The sequence below is a fragment of the Rhinatrema bivittatum genome, chromosome 11 (assembly GCF_901001135.1).
Source record: "Rhinatrema bivittatum chromosome 11, aRhiBiv1.1, whole genome shotgun sequence".
NCBI classification, from domain to species: Eukaryota; Metazoa; Chordata; class Amphibia; order Gymnophiona; family Rhinatrematidae; genus Rhinatrema; species Rhinatrema bivittatum.
Window position 1 is genome coordinate 2,608,863 of NC_042625.1, and position 15,391 is coordinate 2,624,253.

The 15,391-nt window shown below is 44.2% G+C and overlaps 1 protein-coding gene across 9 annotated transcripts in view; it reads left to right on the forward strand.

Annotated features, from left to right (window-relative positions):
• Positions 1–15,391, forward strand: part of MTMR3 (myotubularin related protein 3) — a 334,346-nt gene that overhangs the window by 16,431 nt on the left and 302,524 nt on the right. For all 9 annotated transcript variants that reach the window (XM_029619464.1, XM_029619465.1, XM_029619469.1 and 6 more), the window contains exon 2: positions 14,443–14,509. The gene's annotated coding sequence lies outside the window, so the exon portion shown is untranslated. The remainder of the gene's footprint in view (positions 1–14,442; positions 14,510–15,391) is intronic.

The window sequence follows — 15,391 nt, forward strand, 5'->3', positions numbered from 1 at the left end:
CGACCCTTCCAAGAGGATGGCAGTGGAAGCTACACTGACCAGATTACTAGCCTTAGAGGCTATATCACACCGGTGCCTGCACAACAAATAAATACTGGACATTATTCCATTTATTTTATCGTTCCCAAGAAAGAAGGAACATTCCGGCCCATCCTAGACCTCAAGTCAGTCAACTGCCACCTGAAGATTTCTCGCTTCCGCATGGAAACCCTACGCTCGGTAATAAGGGCGATACAACCGGGAGAATTCCATACATCCCTGGACCTGTCGGAAGCCTACCTACACATTCCGGTCCATCAAGAGCATCAGCGTTTTCTATGCTTCATGGTCCTGGATCACCACTACCAGTTCCGGGCACTACCATTCGGGCTAGAGCTCCCCGGACATTCACCAAAATTATGGTGGTAGTGGCAGCAACACTAAGGAAGGAAGGAATCCTCGTACACCCTTATCTGGACGATTGGCTGATCAGGGCGAAATCCCCAGAAGAAAGTCACCAGGCGACCAACAGAGTCAAAACTCTACTGGAGAGCATCGGTGGGTGGTCAACACAAACAAGAGCTGTCTGCAGCCCTCCCAATCTCTAGAATACCTGGGAGTTCGGTTCGACACCAAACAAGACAAGGTCATCCTGACACTAACAAGGAGATCAAAACTGATGACCCAGTTGCAAAACCTGTTGAGCGAGCTTCGTCCCACAGCATGGGACTACCTCCAAGTCCTCAGCCTCATGGCATCCACACTGGAAGTAGTGCCATGGGCAAGAGCTCACATGAGACCCCTACAGCGCTCCCTGCTATCACGATGGAATCCACTGTCCCAGAGCTACATCGTACGTCTTCAGCTCCCGGACAAGGTTCGGACCCAACTACGATGGTGGCTACAAGAAGGCCACCTGAGCCGGGGAGTGAGGCTATCCTCGCTGACCTGGATTCTGCTCACCGTGGACGCCAGCCTACGAGGATGGGACTCACACTGCCAGGAGCTAACTGCCCAGGGGCAATAGAACAAAGAAGAGACGGGATGGAACATGAATCGCCTAGAAGCCCGGGCAGTCAGACTAGCCTGCCTACGGTTCGGTCACAGACTCTGAGACAAATCAGTCAGAGGCATGTCGGACAACGCCACAACAATGACCTACATCAACTGTCAGGGAGGAACCAGAAGCCAACAGGTGTCTCTGGAAATAGACCCCCTAATGTCATTGGCGGAAGTGAACCTTCAAGAGATCTCGGCCGTCCACATCTCTGGGAAAGACAACGTTGCTGCGGATTACCTCAGCAGAGAGAGTCTAGACCCAGGAGAATGGAGACTGTCAACCACAGCGTTCCAATTGATAGTGAGCCATAGGGGAACACCAACCATGGACCTCCTGGCAAACCAGTCCAACACCCAAGTGCCCAGCTTCTTCAGCCGCAGACGGGAACCTCAGTCCCAGGGAATCGATGCCCTGGTACAGACCTGGCCACAGGAAACTCTATATACGCCTTCCCACCATGGCCCCTATTGGGCGCAATCATTCACAAGCTAGAACACCACAAGGGACCAGTACTTCTAGTGGCCCTGGACTGGCCAAGAAGGCCGTGGTACACAGACATGCGAAGGCTGCTGACAGGGAGCCCCCTCCTGCTACCACCACACAGGGATCTGCTCCAACAAGGGCCGATCCTCCACGAGAACTTGCCTGAGGAAGAGCGGATACTCGGGGGCAGTAATTGACACCCTGCTCCGAGCATGCAAGTTCTCCACATCCCTAACATACATAAGGATTTGGAGAGTATTCGAAGCCTGGTGTGAGGACTGCGACATCATCCCACGCTCAGTCATAATTCTCACGATTTTTGAATTCCTGCAGAATGGCCTACAGAAGGGAATGTCTCTCAACTCCATCAAGGTACAGTGGCAGCATTGTCATGCTACGGAACCAAGAGTGAGGACGGCAGCCTAGCCTCTCACCCGGATGTCTCCCGCTTCCTAAAAGGAGTCAAGCAGATCCTACCACCCCTAAAATGGCCGATACCTCTATGGAACCTCAACCTGGTCCTAGATTTCTTAGCAGGAGCCTCCTTCAGACCTCTTCGTGGCCTGTCTCTCCGCCTATTAGCATTGAAAACAGCCTTCCTGGTGGCAGTCTGTTTGGCCTGTTGTATCTCTGAGCTACAAGCACTGTCCTGCCGGGAGCCGTTCCTCAGATTCACTCTGGGAAGCATCCAGTTACGCACGGTCCCATCCTTCCTTCCCAAAGTGGTTTCTCACTTCCATCTCAACCAAACCATCTTGCTTCCATCGCCGGATGAGCACGAGAATTCGGAAGAATCTCGCCCCCTGCGCCACCTCAATGTCGGAAGACTCCTAGTCCGATACCTGGAAAGGTTGGAATCCGTACGAAAGATGGCCCACCTATTCGTCCTTCACAGCGGGAAGAAACAAGGAGAAGCGGCCTTGCGGGCAACCATAGCCTGCTGGATCAAAGAAGTTATCAAGGTGGCCTACATAGAAGCTGGCAAGCCGCCGCCTTTGCAAGTTAAGGCCCATTCCACTAGAGCCCAGGCAGTGTCCTGGGTGGAAACCAAGATGCTGTCACCCGCCAAGATCTGTCGGGCGACAACATGGTCCTCCATCCACACTTTCTCCAGGTTCTACCGCCTGGATGTTCAGGCTCGAGAGGACACAGCATTTGCAAGGGCAGTTCTAAGAGGACCGTGGGCAGCCTACCACCCGATTCGGGAGTAGCTTTTATATATCCCATTGGTCCTGAGTCCATCTGCTACACGCTAGGAAATGGAGAAATTACCTACCTGATAATTCGTTTTCCTTAGTGTAGACAGATGGACTCAGCATTCCACCCACGGCTGCCGTCATTCGTGGAATTCTCGGGCGACATCCCCGAGAGTGAGTTATTCACGGGTGAGCCATGCTTTCCTCCAATTTGGACACCCACCCTACCGGGTGTCGACGTTTCTCGGTTGAGGGCACTGGCGGTCTCCAGCTATAACCAATTCAACCAATTCAAGTTAATCAAGTTAACCAAGTTATAAAGGTAATCAAGTTATCCAAGTTATTCAAGTTAGTCAGTCATGCATATGTCCACAATTGCTTTTCGAGGAGAATACTGAAGAGCTGCACTTCCTGCAGGGGTATATGTACTAGGACGGACATCAGATTGAAATCTGATCCATCTCCAACTGCTATCAGGAGTACACTATACCCATTGGTCCTGAGTCCATCTGTCTACACTAAGGAAAATGAAATTACCAGGTAAGTAATTTCTCCAGTTTATTTTATTTATTTATTTAGATAGATTTATATTCCACTTTTCACACTTTTTTCAGCACTTCAAAGTGGATTACATTCAGGTACGTAGGTATTTCTCTGTATACCTGCAAGGAAGGATATGCCATGTTTTTTCCACTTTCGCCATTCTCTGGCCAATACTGCCTTAATTTTTCTCCTTCTCGAGGTTGCCCAAAGGGCCTTTCTGCTCCCCATGCGATTCTGTGACAGAATAGAAGAACCTGTTCTGATAGGTGCTCTTGATAGGCCTGAAGCTCTTGAGTGAGCTTCAGGCCTATCTCATCTCCCTGTTTGTGGAGTTTTGGGCTACAGGTCTGTTTCGGGGATTGTCTCTCATCCCCTGAAACCCTTGAAGTTGTCCACAGTCAGCTAGGTCTAATGCCTCGGCATGCAGTGTCTGTCCCAGGCCCTGACATGGTTGCTGCTTGTTCTTCCAAGCGTTGCTTGGGTTTTGTCTGCCTATTTGGCCTACCAGCCATACTTGGGCACTCTTCTCCAGATAAATTTAATCCTCTGGATGACAGTGGATGATAGTTTCTTTCTGGAGGGCTCTTGGGTCCCAGTTTGTTTTTCAGTTGTTTCTTCAAACTGAAGGAAACCGTGCGGTTTTTGTTCAAGAGTCTCTCTTGTTTACATCTCTGGGTCCTTCCTGTATCCAGGAGGATTTAGATCCACTGATTTAGTCGGGGTTTACTTCTCTGAAACCCTGCTGTACTGTTTTCCGTGATGCGGAGTTTGAGTCTGCTTGCACATGCTTCACTACTCTGCCTTGGGCACCCCTGCTACGCATGAAGGTTTGTGTCTGTCTTTTCTGTGGCTTTCTTTGTAGAACCCAACTCTTCTCCAGCCTGCACCCCTGGTGGGTCGGCTGCCTGTCAGGCAAAGGAGGGAGGTAGTGCTCCAGCACTGTGCGGTTTTCCTCGGAGAAAGCAGAGTTGCTTACCTGTGCTTACCTCCATGTGCTTACATGTGCTTACCTCCATGTGCCATCCCTAAAGAAAGCACACCTCACAGCTACAAGGGATCAGGCGCTCTCCATTGCTGGACCTATGCACTGGAACTCACTCCCAACCCACCTCAGACTTGAACCTTGCATCACCAAATTCAGAGCCCAGCTCAAAACCTGGCTATTCAAACAAGCCTTTCCCCAACACCCTTGATGAATATTGAATTGTGATGGATCATGACCTGAATTTGACTATGACCTTGTTCTTATGACATTACAGTTCACTTGTTGTTTGTTCCTATGCTTCTCTGCTCTCCTTATGGTTTTTTGTACCCCTTCCCCTGTTACTTGTAATTTCCGTTGCTTTTGTTCCATGTAAACCGAGGTGATGTTTCGACTAACATCGGTATAGAAGACTTTTTAAATAAATAAATAAAATAATAGTTGTTATCCGAGGAAAAGCAGGATGGTAGTTCTCACACATGGATATTAGTCCTTACGAAACCCTCCTGCCTCCCTTGGGAGTTGGTTTCTCCATGTATTAGCTATATCATGGATTAAGGAGCTCTTGTCTAAGGGGGCAGGGTGATAACCACAGCTGCACATGCTCAGTAGGGCATGCTGAGATCAAAGTTCCGTGCTGGGCTCCATCTGATGTTACCCATGTGTGAAGACTAACACCTGTTACAGGTAAGCAAGTTTGCTTTCTACTTGAATCAGGCAGTATCCCTTCTATCCTTTTAAAGAAGACAAATCATGAAAGAGGAGCTCTGAGCTTTGCTTCCTGGATATCTGGCACAAAATCCTAAAGTCACAAACCCCTTTTGGAAGACCGATAAAACTGTTCGTGTTGTACAGACACCCACAGAGAGGCAGCTTCCAAGGCTATGATAGCCAGATGGAGTAAGGAGGTAATTTCCTCAACCTACCTACTTAGGGATAAGCAGGCACTGGTCATGCTCCATGCATATTCCACCAGGGTGTAGATGGCATCCCGGCAGAGATGATATCTGCATCCCTAGAAGATAATATGTAGGGCAGCTACTAGATCTTCCTTGCATTTCTTTACTAAACAATACAGACTGGATGTACAAGCCAAGGCGGATACAGCATTTGGAGCTGTTCTTAAAGTAGCACTGTCTTCCTCCCACCTGGGGAAGTAACAACTTAGGTATTTCCTATGTGTAAGGACAGGTCTGGCATGAAGATGATAAAAGTGAAGTTTGGTATTCCCTGTTAATTTCCTTCCCTTGAGTGTTGCTAGAGCAGTCCAAAACCCACCTGAGAATACAGTGCTGCCAAAGCCTAACTCAGTCTAGAAGCAATGCGCCATCTCTCTTCAATCTCCTCCTTTCAACCCACTTCCCTTATGGAGGAAGAAACTGTAGTTCCATCAGATTTTTTTTTTTTAACAAGGAAAGAAGGGAGATGGGAGAAATATAAACCAAAAGGGCAGGGAAGAGCATAGAGAGGGACTGAAGAAGCTATCTTTCTCCCTCTCTCCATTTGGTTCATTTTGGTTTTTTTTGTTCTGAATTAAGGATAGGGTATTTATCTGACAGAAGGCTATTGGCAACTGCCTAGGACCACACCACTTTTATAGCTACACATGGTGTCAGAAGGGAAAAAGGTGTGACCTCTATCTCCGGCAGTTGTAGAGGAGAAATCCCAAGTGAAAGACTGGTCTAGCGGCACTCTAGAAAGGAAAGGAAATTAGCAACTAATAAATTGTACCTTAAATCATATCTGGCAGACTAAGCTCAGAAAGTGATGGTCAGAGTCTTGTTGTTTTTGTGTGCTCCTTTAAAGAGAGGGGTACCGCAAGGATCCACTTCGTAGCCCTTTTTAACATCTATTTGAGACCAATCTGCAGGCTTCATGCAGATCTAGGGGTGGAATATTGTTTATATGCAGACCATATACTTACTGTTCTCATTCCTGGTGACTACTGTTGACCCAGAGATGCTAGATGTTGTCCCAGAGGTGCTAGAACCTAGCTCCAAACATGAATAAAACAGAACTAATATTGCTAGCCAGATTCACATGCATTGACATTGCTTCCTTGTTTTCAGTCAAAAGAATGGTCTATCTCCACCTTTACTCAAGTGAAGAATTTAGGGATTATCTTTGACTCTTGTCATTGGGACCCTGGGTGAAAGCCATGGTAGAGTATATTCTATAAGCTATGCTTATTTTGGAAACTGAAACCATTCTAGACATCTGAGCATTTTCAATCAGTATTAGTCATTCCTGATCTCTGAACAAAATCATTGTAATTCCATGTATCTTGGATTGCCAGCATCTAAGCTAAAAGAGCATCAAGAAGTGCAAAATGTAGCAGCACATGTTGGTGCTAGAGGTAGCGATCATATACCCTCTATTTTGTGTCTTACATTGGCTGCCGGTGCAGTGGCGCATTGATTTCTAGATTCTAATTCATAGGAAATTAAATGCTAAAGTATTGTTCGGCATTAGTTAAGAATTAAGTATCTATTTGCCACGCCCGAGGAGATCTCAAGGAAAAAAGATGCTGGACCTTTCATCGGAATGATTGAGCCTCTGTGAGACTCAGGAGAAAACTTCTTCAATAGTGGGCCCAACAATCCGACATACTTGTTCAGATGATTTGATTGAGAGACATGTCTTAGAACATTTAGGAAGAGAATAAAAATGGTAATGTTAGCTCTGGTATTTAGGAGCTGATTATGCAGTCTGTTAATCCATGAGATCAGTGGGATTTAAGGATGTTTGCTGAGCAGGGCCTGCAATGCAAGATGAATTAGTATTAGTAATTTTTGGTGTGTCTATATACTTAGTTTTTATGGCTGATGTTTGTCCCCCATCTAGAGGGTGCTGGTAACAGATATTTAAAAATAAAATAAATAGAGGTATTAAAATGTAGGATTAAACAAATAAGCTCCAAACAATTAGGAAGATAAAAACTAGCAAATGAAGTGCAAAATAGGCCCCAAAACAAGCAAACAAAAAGGAAATGGATTTTAGTTTAGGACTTAGGAACAAAATTTCCATTAGTGAGGGATATTGCTTGGCATGGACACATAGTGACCATTCCCCAGTTCAGTTTGGCAGTGCCCCAAATAACAAGAGAGCTCTGCAAAAAAAAAAAAAGAAGCTGCAGCTTGAGCTGTTCTTGTGCTGGCGTAAAGGCCCCTGTGTCTGTCAAGGGGTGGGTCTACTGTGCTGGAGTGCTGGCCAGTGCTTTCCCAGCCTGCACTGTTGTTTGTCTATATCCCTGGAAAGCATTTCATGGAGGGGGAACCCCTGCTCCTGGGGATTCTAAAACGTGACACCTTTGATCTGGCTCTAAAAAGATTTTTGGCTATCACCTAACTTTGCAAAATATTTTTCTGGCCCTGATACCTGTATGTGATTCTAATAAGAGCCAATACTGCTGTTTATTTAATATTTAGGTGCTACATATTGCTCCTGGGGGAATTCTGCACTCAAAAACGTAAAATTGTGCAAAATTCTGCAAACTTTATATTGGTCAAAATAATACAATTTACATGACAGTCTTTAAGTAATTACATTTTAAATTAATACAGAAAAAAGTTATTACTTAAAGGAGCAGAATTTGCCTAGAAATTCACTGTAAGAGTGTCCCTTCCACTTGCCCTCCCTATACCCTGGCCAATTTGCCTTCTCAGGCCCCAACTCTTCCACCTGCCAGTATCTCTCCCTTCCACTCTGTCGCCAGTCCCAGAGTTTTATCCCATTCTCAGTACTGCCCCTCACACAGGCTCCCTCTGTCCCTCCCTCTCTCACACACATGCTCCCTCTCTCTAGTACACATACACACACCCTAATACAGGTTCCCTCACTCTCTCAGGCGTACACACACATCCCCTCATACGGGGAATGGAGTAGATGTAACTCCATTTACAGTAGAAAATGTATGGGAAGAGCTGGTGAAACTGAAAGTGGACAAAGCCATGGGGCCTGATGAAGTTCATCCCAGAATACTGAGGGAGCTCAGAGATGTGCTGGCAGGTCCGCTGTGTGACCTATTCAATAGATCCCTAGAAACGGGAGTGGTGCCGAATGATTGGAGGAGAGCGGTAGTGGTCCCGCTTCACAAGAGTGGGAACAGAGAAGAGGCTGGTAACTACAGACCGGTTAGCCTCACTTCGGTGGTGGGAAAAGTAATGGAGTCACTGTTGAAAGAGAGAATAGTGAACTATCTACAGTCGGGAGAATTGCTGGACCAGAGGCAGCATGGATTCACCATTGGAAGATCCTGTCAGACAAATCTGATTGACTTTTTTGACTGGGTAACCAAGGAATTGGATCGAGGAAGAGCACTCGATGTCATCTACTTGGATTTCAGCAAAGCTTTTGACACTGTCCCGCACAGGAGACTGGTGAATAAATGAGAAGCTTAGGAGTGAGTGCCGAGGTGGTGGCCTGGATTGCAAACTGGTTGACGGACAGAAGACAATGTGTGATGGTAAATGGAACTCTCTCTGAAGAGAGAGCGGTTTTAAGCGGTGTACCGCAGGGATCGGTGTTGGGACCGGTCCTTTTCAATATCTTTGTGAGCGACATTGCGGAAGGGATAGAAGGTAAGGTATGTCTTTTTGCGGATGACACTAAGATCTGCAACAGAGTGAACATGCCGGAAGGAGTGGAGAGAATGAGACGGGATTTAAGGAAGATGGAAGAGTGGTCGAAGACATGGCAGCTGACATTCAATGCCAAGAAGTGCAAAGTCATGCATATGGGGAGTGGAAATCCGAATGAACTGTATTCGATGGGGGGAGAAAGGCTGATGTGCACGGAGCAGGAGAGAGACCTTGGGGTGATGGTGTCTAATGATCTAAAGTCGGCGAAACAATGTGACAAGGCGATAGCTAAAGCCAGAAGAATGCTGGGCTGCATAGAGAGAGGAATATCGAGTAAGAAAAGGGAAGTGATTATCCCCTTGTACAGGTCCTTGGTGAGACCTCACCTGGAGTATTGTGTTCAGTTCTGGAGACCGTATCTCCGAAGAGACAGAGACAAGATGGAGGCGGTCCAGAGAAGGGTGACCAAAAAGGTGGAAGGTCTTCATCAAATGACTTATGAGGAGAGATTGAAGAATCTAAATATGTACACCCTGGAAGAAAGGAGGAGCAGAGGTGATATGATACAGACTTTCAGATACTTGAAAGGTTTTAATGATCCAAAGACAACGACAAACCTTTTCCATAGGAAAAAAATCAACAGAACCAGGGGTCACGATTTGAAGCTCCAGGGAGGAAGATTCAGAACCAATGTCAGGAAGTATTTCTTCACGGAGAGGGTGGTGGATGCCTGGAATGCCCTTCCGAAGGAAGTGGTGAAGACCAGAACTGTGAAGGACTTCAAAGGGGCGTGGGATAAACACTGTGGATCCATAAAATCAAGAGGCCGTCAATAAAGAGTGGGTGGCTAGCCAGAATGACGGCTACTGCCTGGAGACAATACCCTTATTCAATAAACATACACATGGTTACTGTGACTCCAACATCGCTCTAAGCTACAACAGCAAGAGGAAATGTGGAAAAAAGGATTCACACTCACAAAGTGGGGAGTAGCTGGCTTGTTACGGCGGTTACTACCCCAAACCAAATAAGCCTGATACTTCACTTTCAATGTATATCCAGCATAGCTCTCTGCTTCAACGGCAGGGGAGAAGAAAAACTGATACTTCACGCATATCCAGCATAGCTCCCTGCTTCAACAGCAGGGGAGAAGAAAAACTGATACTTCACGCATATCCAGCATAGCTCTCTGCTTCAACGGCAGGGGAGAAGAAAAAACTGATACTTCACGCATATCCAGCATAGCTCTCTGCTTCAATGACAGGGGAGAAGAAAAACTGATACTTCACGCATATCCAGCATAGCTCCCTGCTTCAACGGCAGGGGAGAAGAAAAACTGATACTTCACGCATATCCAGCATAGCTCTCTGCTTCAACGGCAGGGGAGAAGAAAAACTGATACTTCACGCATATCCAGCATAGCTCTCTGCTTCAATGGCAGGGGAGAAGAAAAACTGATACTTCACGCATATCCAGCATAGCTCTCTGCTTCAAAAGCAGGGGAGAAGAAAAAAGGGTTCGCACTCACAAAGCGGGGAGTAGCTGGCTTGTTACGGCGGTTACTACCCCAAACCAAATAAGCCTGATACTTCACTTTCAATGCATATCCTGCTTCAACGGCAGGGGAGAAGAAAAACAACCAATAAGGGCTGAATAACACAGTCTGGGTAAAACAAATAAGCATGGGTGTAGCTTGCTTATTGCGGCGGTTACTTCCCCTACTACCCATAACTAATCAAGCTTGATATTTCACTTGGTTGCAGCTCCATCACTGCTCTCTACATTAATGGTGGGGGTGGAAGGGAAATAGAACCAAAGAGCTAAGAGAAACAGATAAGTATGAGAAAAAAATGTGAAGCTTGCTGGGCAGACTGGATGGGCCGTTTGGTCTTCTTCTGCCGTCATTTCTATGTTTCTATGTTTCTTGCATACACACCCACACAAGCTCCCTTTCTCTCTCACACATACAGCCTTTCACGGGCTACCTATGTCTCTCTCTCTCACGCACCCCTTCACACAGGGTCTGTCTCACACATATACAATCCCTTCATACAGGCTAGCACCCTCACAAACATACAATCCCTTTTTCATACACATGAACTCCCAATCTCTCACACACACACACACTCCTTCACAATCTCCTCATATAGGTTCCCTCTCTCTGAAACCCACACTAAAGCATCCCCCCCCGCTCTCTTACCTCCCATGTTTCCTCAACCTCCCCTTTCTTACACCTCTCCCCTCTCTCACACACACATTCTCACTGGAGCCTTTATCTTCGCCGTGAGCGGAGCACACTCCATTCGCGGCACACGGGGTGGCCTTCCATCTTCGCCGTGAGTGGAGCACACTCCATTCGCGGCACACAGGGTGGCCTTCTATCTTCACCGTGAGCGGAGCACACTCCATTCGCGGCACACGGGGGCCTTCTATTTTCGCCGCGAACAGCGTGCCCGGGCCTCCTTCTTCACGTACTCTGTTTGTGGCATGCTGGGGTCTCTTCCTTTATTTTTTGTGCAGAATTTGGCAATTCTGCGCGGGGGGGGGGGGAATTCTGCGCAAATTCTGCGCTCCACAGTAGCGCACAGAATTCCCCCAGGACTAACATATATCTAGTAATGTTATACTATGCAGTATAAGTAACTTACAACAAAATAGTTTCTTCAGCAATGAAATAATGCTCTGATCTAGAGAATTCTTGTTCACCATTTTTATCTGTTTCTTTTGCCAGTTAAATATTTACTGGTTCATAGGACTTGACCAACAACTTGTGGCCTGCTTAGGGAAAATGATGGAAGATAAAGCAGCAGTACCAAAGTGGAGTTCACATCCTCCAAAGTTCGGAGTGGTTTACAAAGGAACATACATAAAATTATTAATAACCATATCATTAAAATAAACAAAATAATCCAATAAGAAACATATACAGATAGTATTAAAATAAAAAAGTAAACAAAACTAAAAACAATACTGGCTAAATAAAATGGGGCAAGGAGTCAACAGAGAAAATGAGGATGAAAAATAATTCTGTACAAGAAGATTTGTGAAATTAAGAGTCAGATAAATCAGAGAAAGCAGATTTGAAAAGGTGTGTGTTAACTGCTTTTTTTAATTCTTTGGTATCAGTAATGAGCCGGATGTGAGCAGGAAGAGTGTTCCAGATGATAGGGCCTGCAGTAGAAAATGATCTTTCATGGGTAATAAGCCTGGTGGATTTTGGTGAAGGTACCTGTAATAGCATTTGATTTTGAGATCTTAGAGCACGAGAAGGGGTGTATAAGTGTAAAGTGGAGGAAAGCCAGCAATTTTTATTGTGAAGTGAATAACTGCAGTTTATACTGGATGCACCAGGTAATGGGTAGCCAGTGAAGATTATATAGAACAGGGGTGACATGATCAAATGATTTAGTCCCGGAGAGTAGACATGCAGCAGTGTTTTGTATGAGTTGAAGCGGTCGAAGTGATGTAGTCGGAAGGCCTGCGTAAAGAGCAATTCAGTAGTCTAAGCCAGTAAGTACAATAGATTGTCTTTGGATGATGCAAAAAAGTTCAGACAGTTATTGAAAGAGCACCTTCTCCAGCGTGCATACAACATATTCTAGAGTTCTGCCAGCAGAATAAATATCATAGAAACATAGAAATGACGGCAGAAGAAGACCAAACGGCCCATCCAGTCTGCCCAGCAAGCTTCACACATTTTTTTCTCATACTTATCTGTTTCTCTTAGCTCTTGGTTCTATTTCCCTTCCTCCCCCACCATTAATGTAGAGAGCAGTGATGGAGCTGCATCCAAGTGAAATATCTAGCTTGATTAGTTAGGGGTAGTAGGGGTAGTAACCGCCGCAATAAGCAAGCTACACCCATGCTCATTTGTTTTTTCCCAGACTATGTTATACAGCCCTTATTGGTTGTTTTTTCTTCTCCCCTGCCGTTGAAGCAGAGAGCTATGCTGGATATGCATCGAAAGTGAAGTATCAGGCACATTTGGTTTGGTTTACAGATGTAAGGATTCTGTTACATACTTTGGGTGATTGGCTATTTCTGTTTCTGTGAAACACATATAATTTGTGTTATTGTATTTATCATTTTTTTGTTTTTATTATGTATGTTAATGTTGTAAATTGCCTAGGCCTCTTTGTTGTAGGCGATCAATAAATTTTAATAAATGAAAAAAAAAAAACAAAAAACCTGTCCGAAAAGCTTCATGTTCTAGGAGTGTTTTAGTAAACGCATTTTGTAAAAAGAGGTTTTAACAATAGATTGAATGTGAGATTGCGTGTTAAGTTTAGGATCGAAACATATGCTCCAAGATTCCTGGCTTTGTTGGTGATATTGATGTTAATATTTTCTACAGAAATGTGTGTTGGTATATTATTGAAAGAAGGACTTCCTAGAATCATGATTTCTGGTTTTGATAAGTTTAAGCTAAGTTTGTGGTGAAACAACCATGTTTTGATATGTTAAACAAAGGGTGAGAAATTGTACTGTAGATCCCCAGTCATGATATGTGGGGGAAAAAAATTATATGTCGTCAGCATGTATGCGGTAGGAGACACAAAGGGTAGATAGAGGTTGACGTAATGGAGAGAGAGATATACTAAACTCCACTCTTTTAGGGACTGACAGGAAAGTACCATGCTATTAACTACACTTCAGAAACAGAGTATCACTGTACTGTAATTTTCCAAAAAGAAAAACCTGTCAAGGACTTGACTGTCTCTGCATGCAAACATTCCAGAGGACTTTTATGGACAATAGATCTAGCAGTAGGTTTTTCTGCACTTTGGATAATAGTCTGGTTGGTTTTCCATGCCTCTAAGACTTGAATCTTTCAATCCCTTGAGACGTAAATGTGAGTATCATGAAATAGTTGTGTGTGTTCAACACACAAAATATGTTTGAGAATATCTCCACTTTCTCATTTTGGCTTCAAATAATTGGGTGATCTTGTCAGATCATGCGTCCAGTCAGTTTAAAGAGTGGTTGGTTGGCTTTCATGAATATGGGTAAAGGCACACCTAATGAGTGAGTTGACGTCATAGGTGTAGTTCCATAGTTGGATAACAATTTGACAAAGAGAAGTTGGAACAAATAAAGTCACAGAGCCTGTATTTTGTACACAGCCATTAGTTTGTGGTGTCAGGTTTCCTCAGCAGCTGAGGTTTCAGAACGAAACCCGTGTTGAACAGAGTTGTAATATAGATAGGTTAGCTCAAGCTGGGAGTTCTGTTATTATCTGAAACGTGTGAAAATGACAATGATTTGAATATAGTTGAATATGTTATGTAATTAAAAACTCGCTGGATGTGCCAAGTATTGGAAGCGATTTGTAAAATATGGGGCAATCTAACAATATTACCATATGGCTTTAAATTTCTAATATTTTTGGAATCTTAGGAAATCATTTTCATGTATACAATATTCTGATAAATGATTTGCTGCAGAAAATGGGTGGTCTTAACAGTCATGTGCCCATCAATGGAGGATTTTAAATACTTTTCACTGTGTTTTCCTTTTTAATTAATATTATTTTGGTTCTTTTTTTTTATGAATGCTGTACCCATTTTCTGAAGTTTTCATCTAATGGTATTCTTTCTTTTCCTACCCTTTCTTGTTTAGTTCCTCGCTACCATTTTCAATTGTCAACATGACTGCCAGAATGTCTTCTTTCTTAGGGATCATCAAGGTAATGTTTTTTGCATCTCTTTTTTGATTTGGATGAATTCAGGTTAAAATGTTTTAAAAAAAACAAAACAGTGCTTCATCAGAGGAGAACCAAGTATGGATCTGCTGAAGTGCTTTGGACAGACTTCTCCTTCAAAGATCAACTAGCACTCCAAAAGGAAACACATTAGACAAATAAGATGGGTGTTATGGTCCTTATCTATCATATTCTGTCTTTCTGTGTTTGGCATAGCTGCATATAATGCATGTAGTATATTGTGCTATAATCCTCCACAGGAGGTGACAGTAGTTGTAATGTAAAAATTATTTTCCTCGTTAAGGACCAATATTGAATATTGCTGTTGAAATTTGCTGGGCTTTATAAGAACATAAGACATTGCCATGCTGGGTCAGACCAAGAGTCCATCCAGTATCCTATGGTCAACCAAGTTGCACGTATATGGCAAGTACCCAAACATTAAATGAATAGATCCTTATTGAGTAATAGTAGTTTACGGATTTTTCCACTAGGAATTTATCCAAACCTTTTTTTTAAACCCAGCTATACTAAATGCCATAACCTCATCATCTGGCTGTGAATTCCAGAGATTGTGTGTTGAGTGAAAAAGAATTTTCTCCGACTTATTTTAAATGAGCTACTTGCTAACTTCATGGACTGCACCACCTAGTCCTTGTATTATCCGAAAGAGTAAATAAATGATTCACAAGTCCTTTCATGATTTTGTGGACCTCTATCGTATCCCCCCTCAGCCGTCTCTTCTCCAAGCTGAACAGCCCTAACCTCTTTAGTCTTTCCTCATAGGGGAGCTGTTCCATCCCCTTTATCATTTTGGTCACTCTTCTCTGTACCTTCTCCAGAGCAACTATATCTTTTTGGAGATGC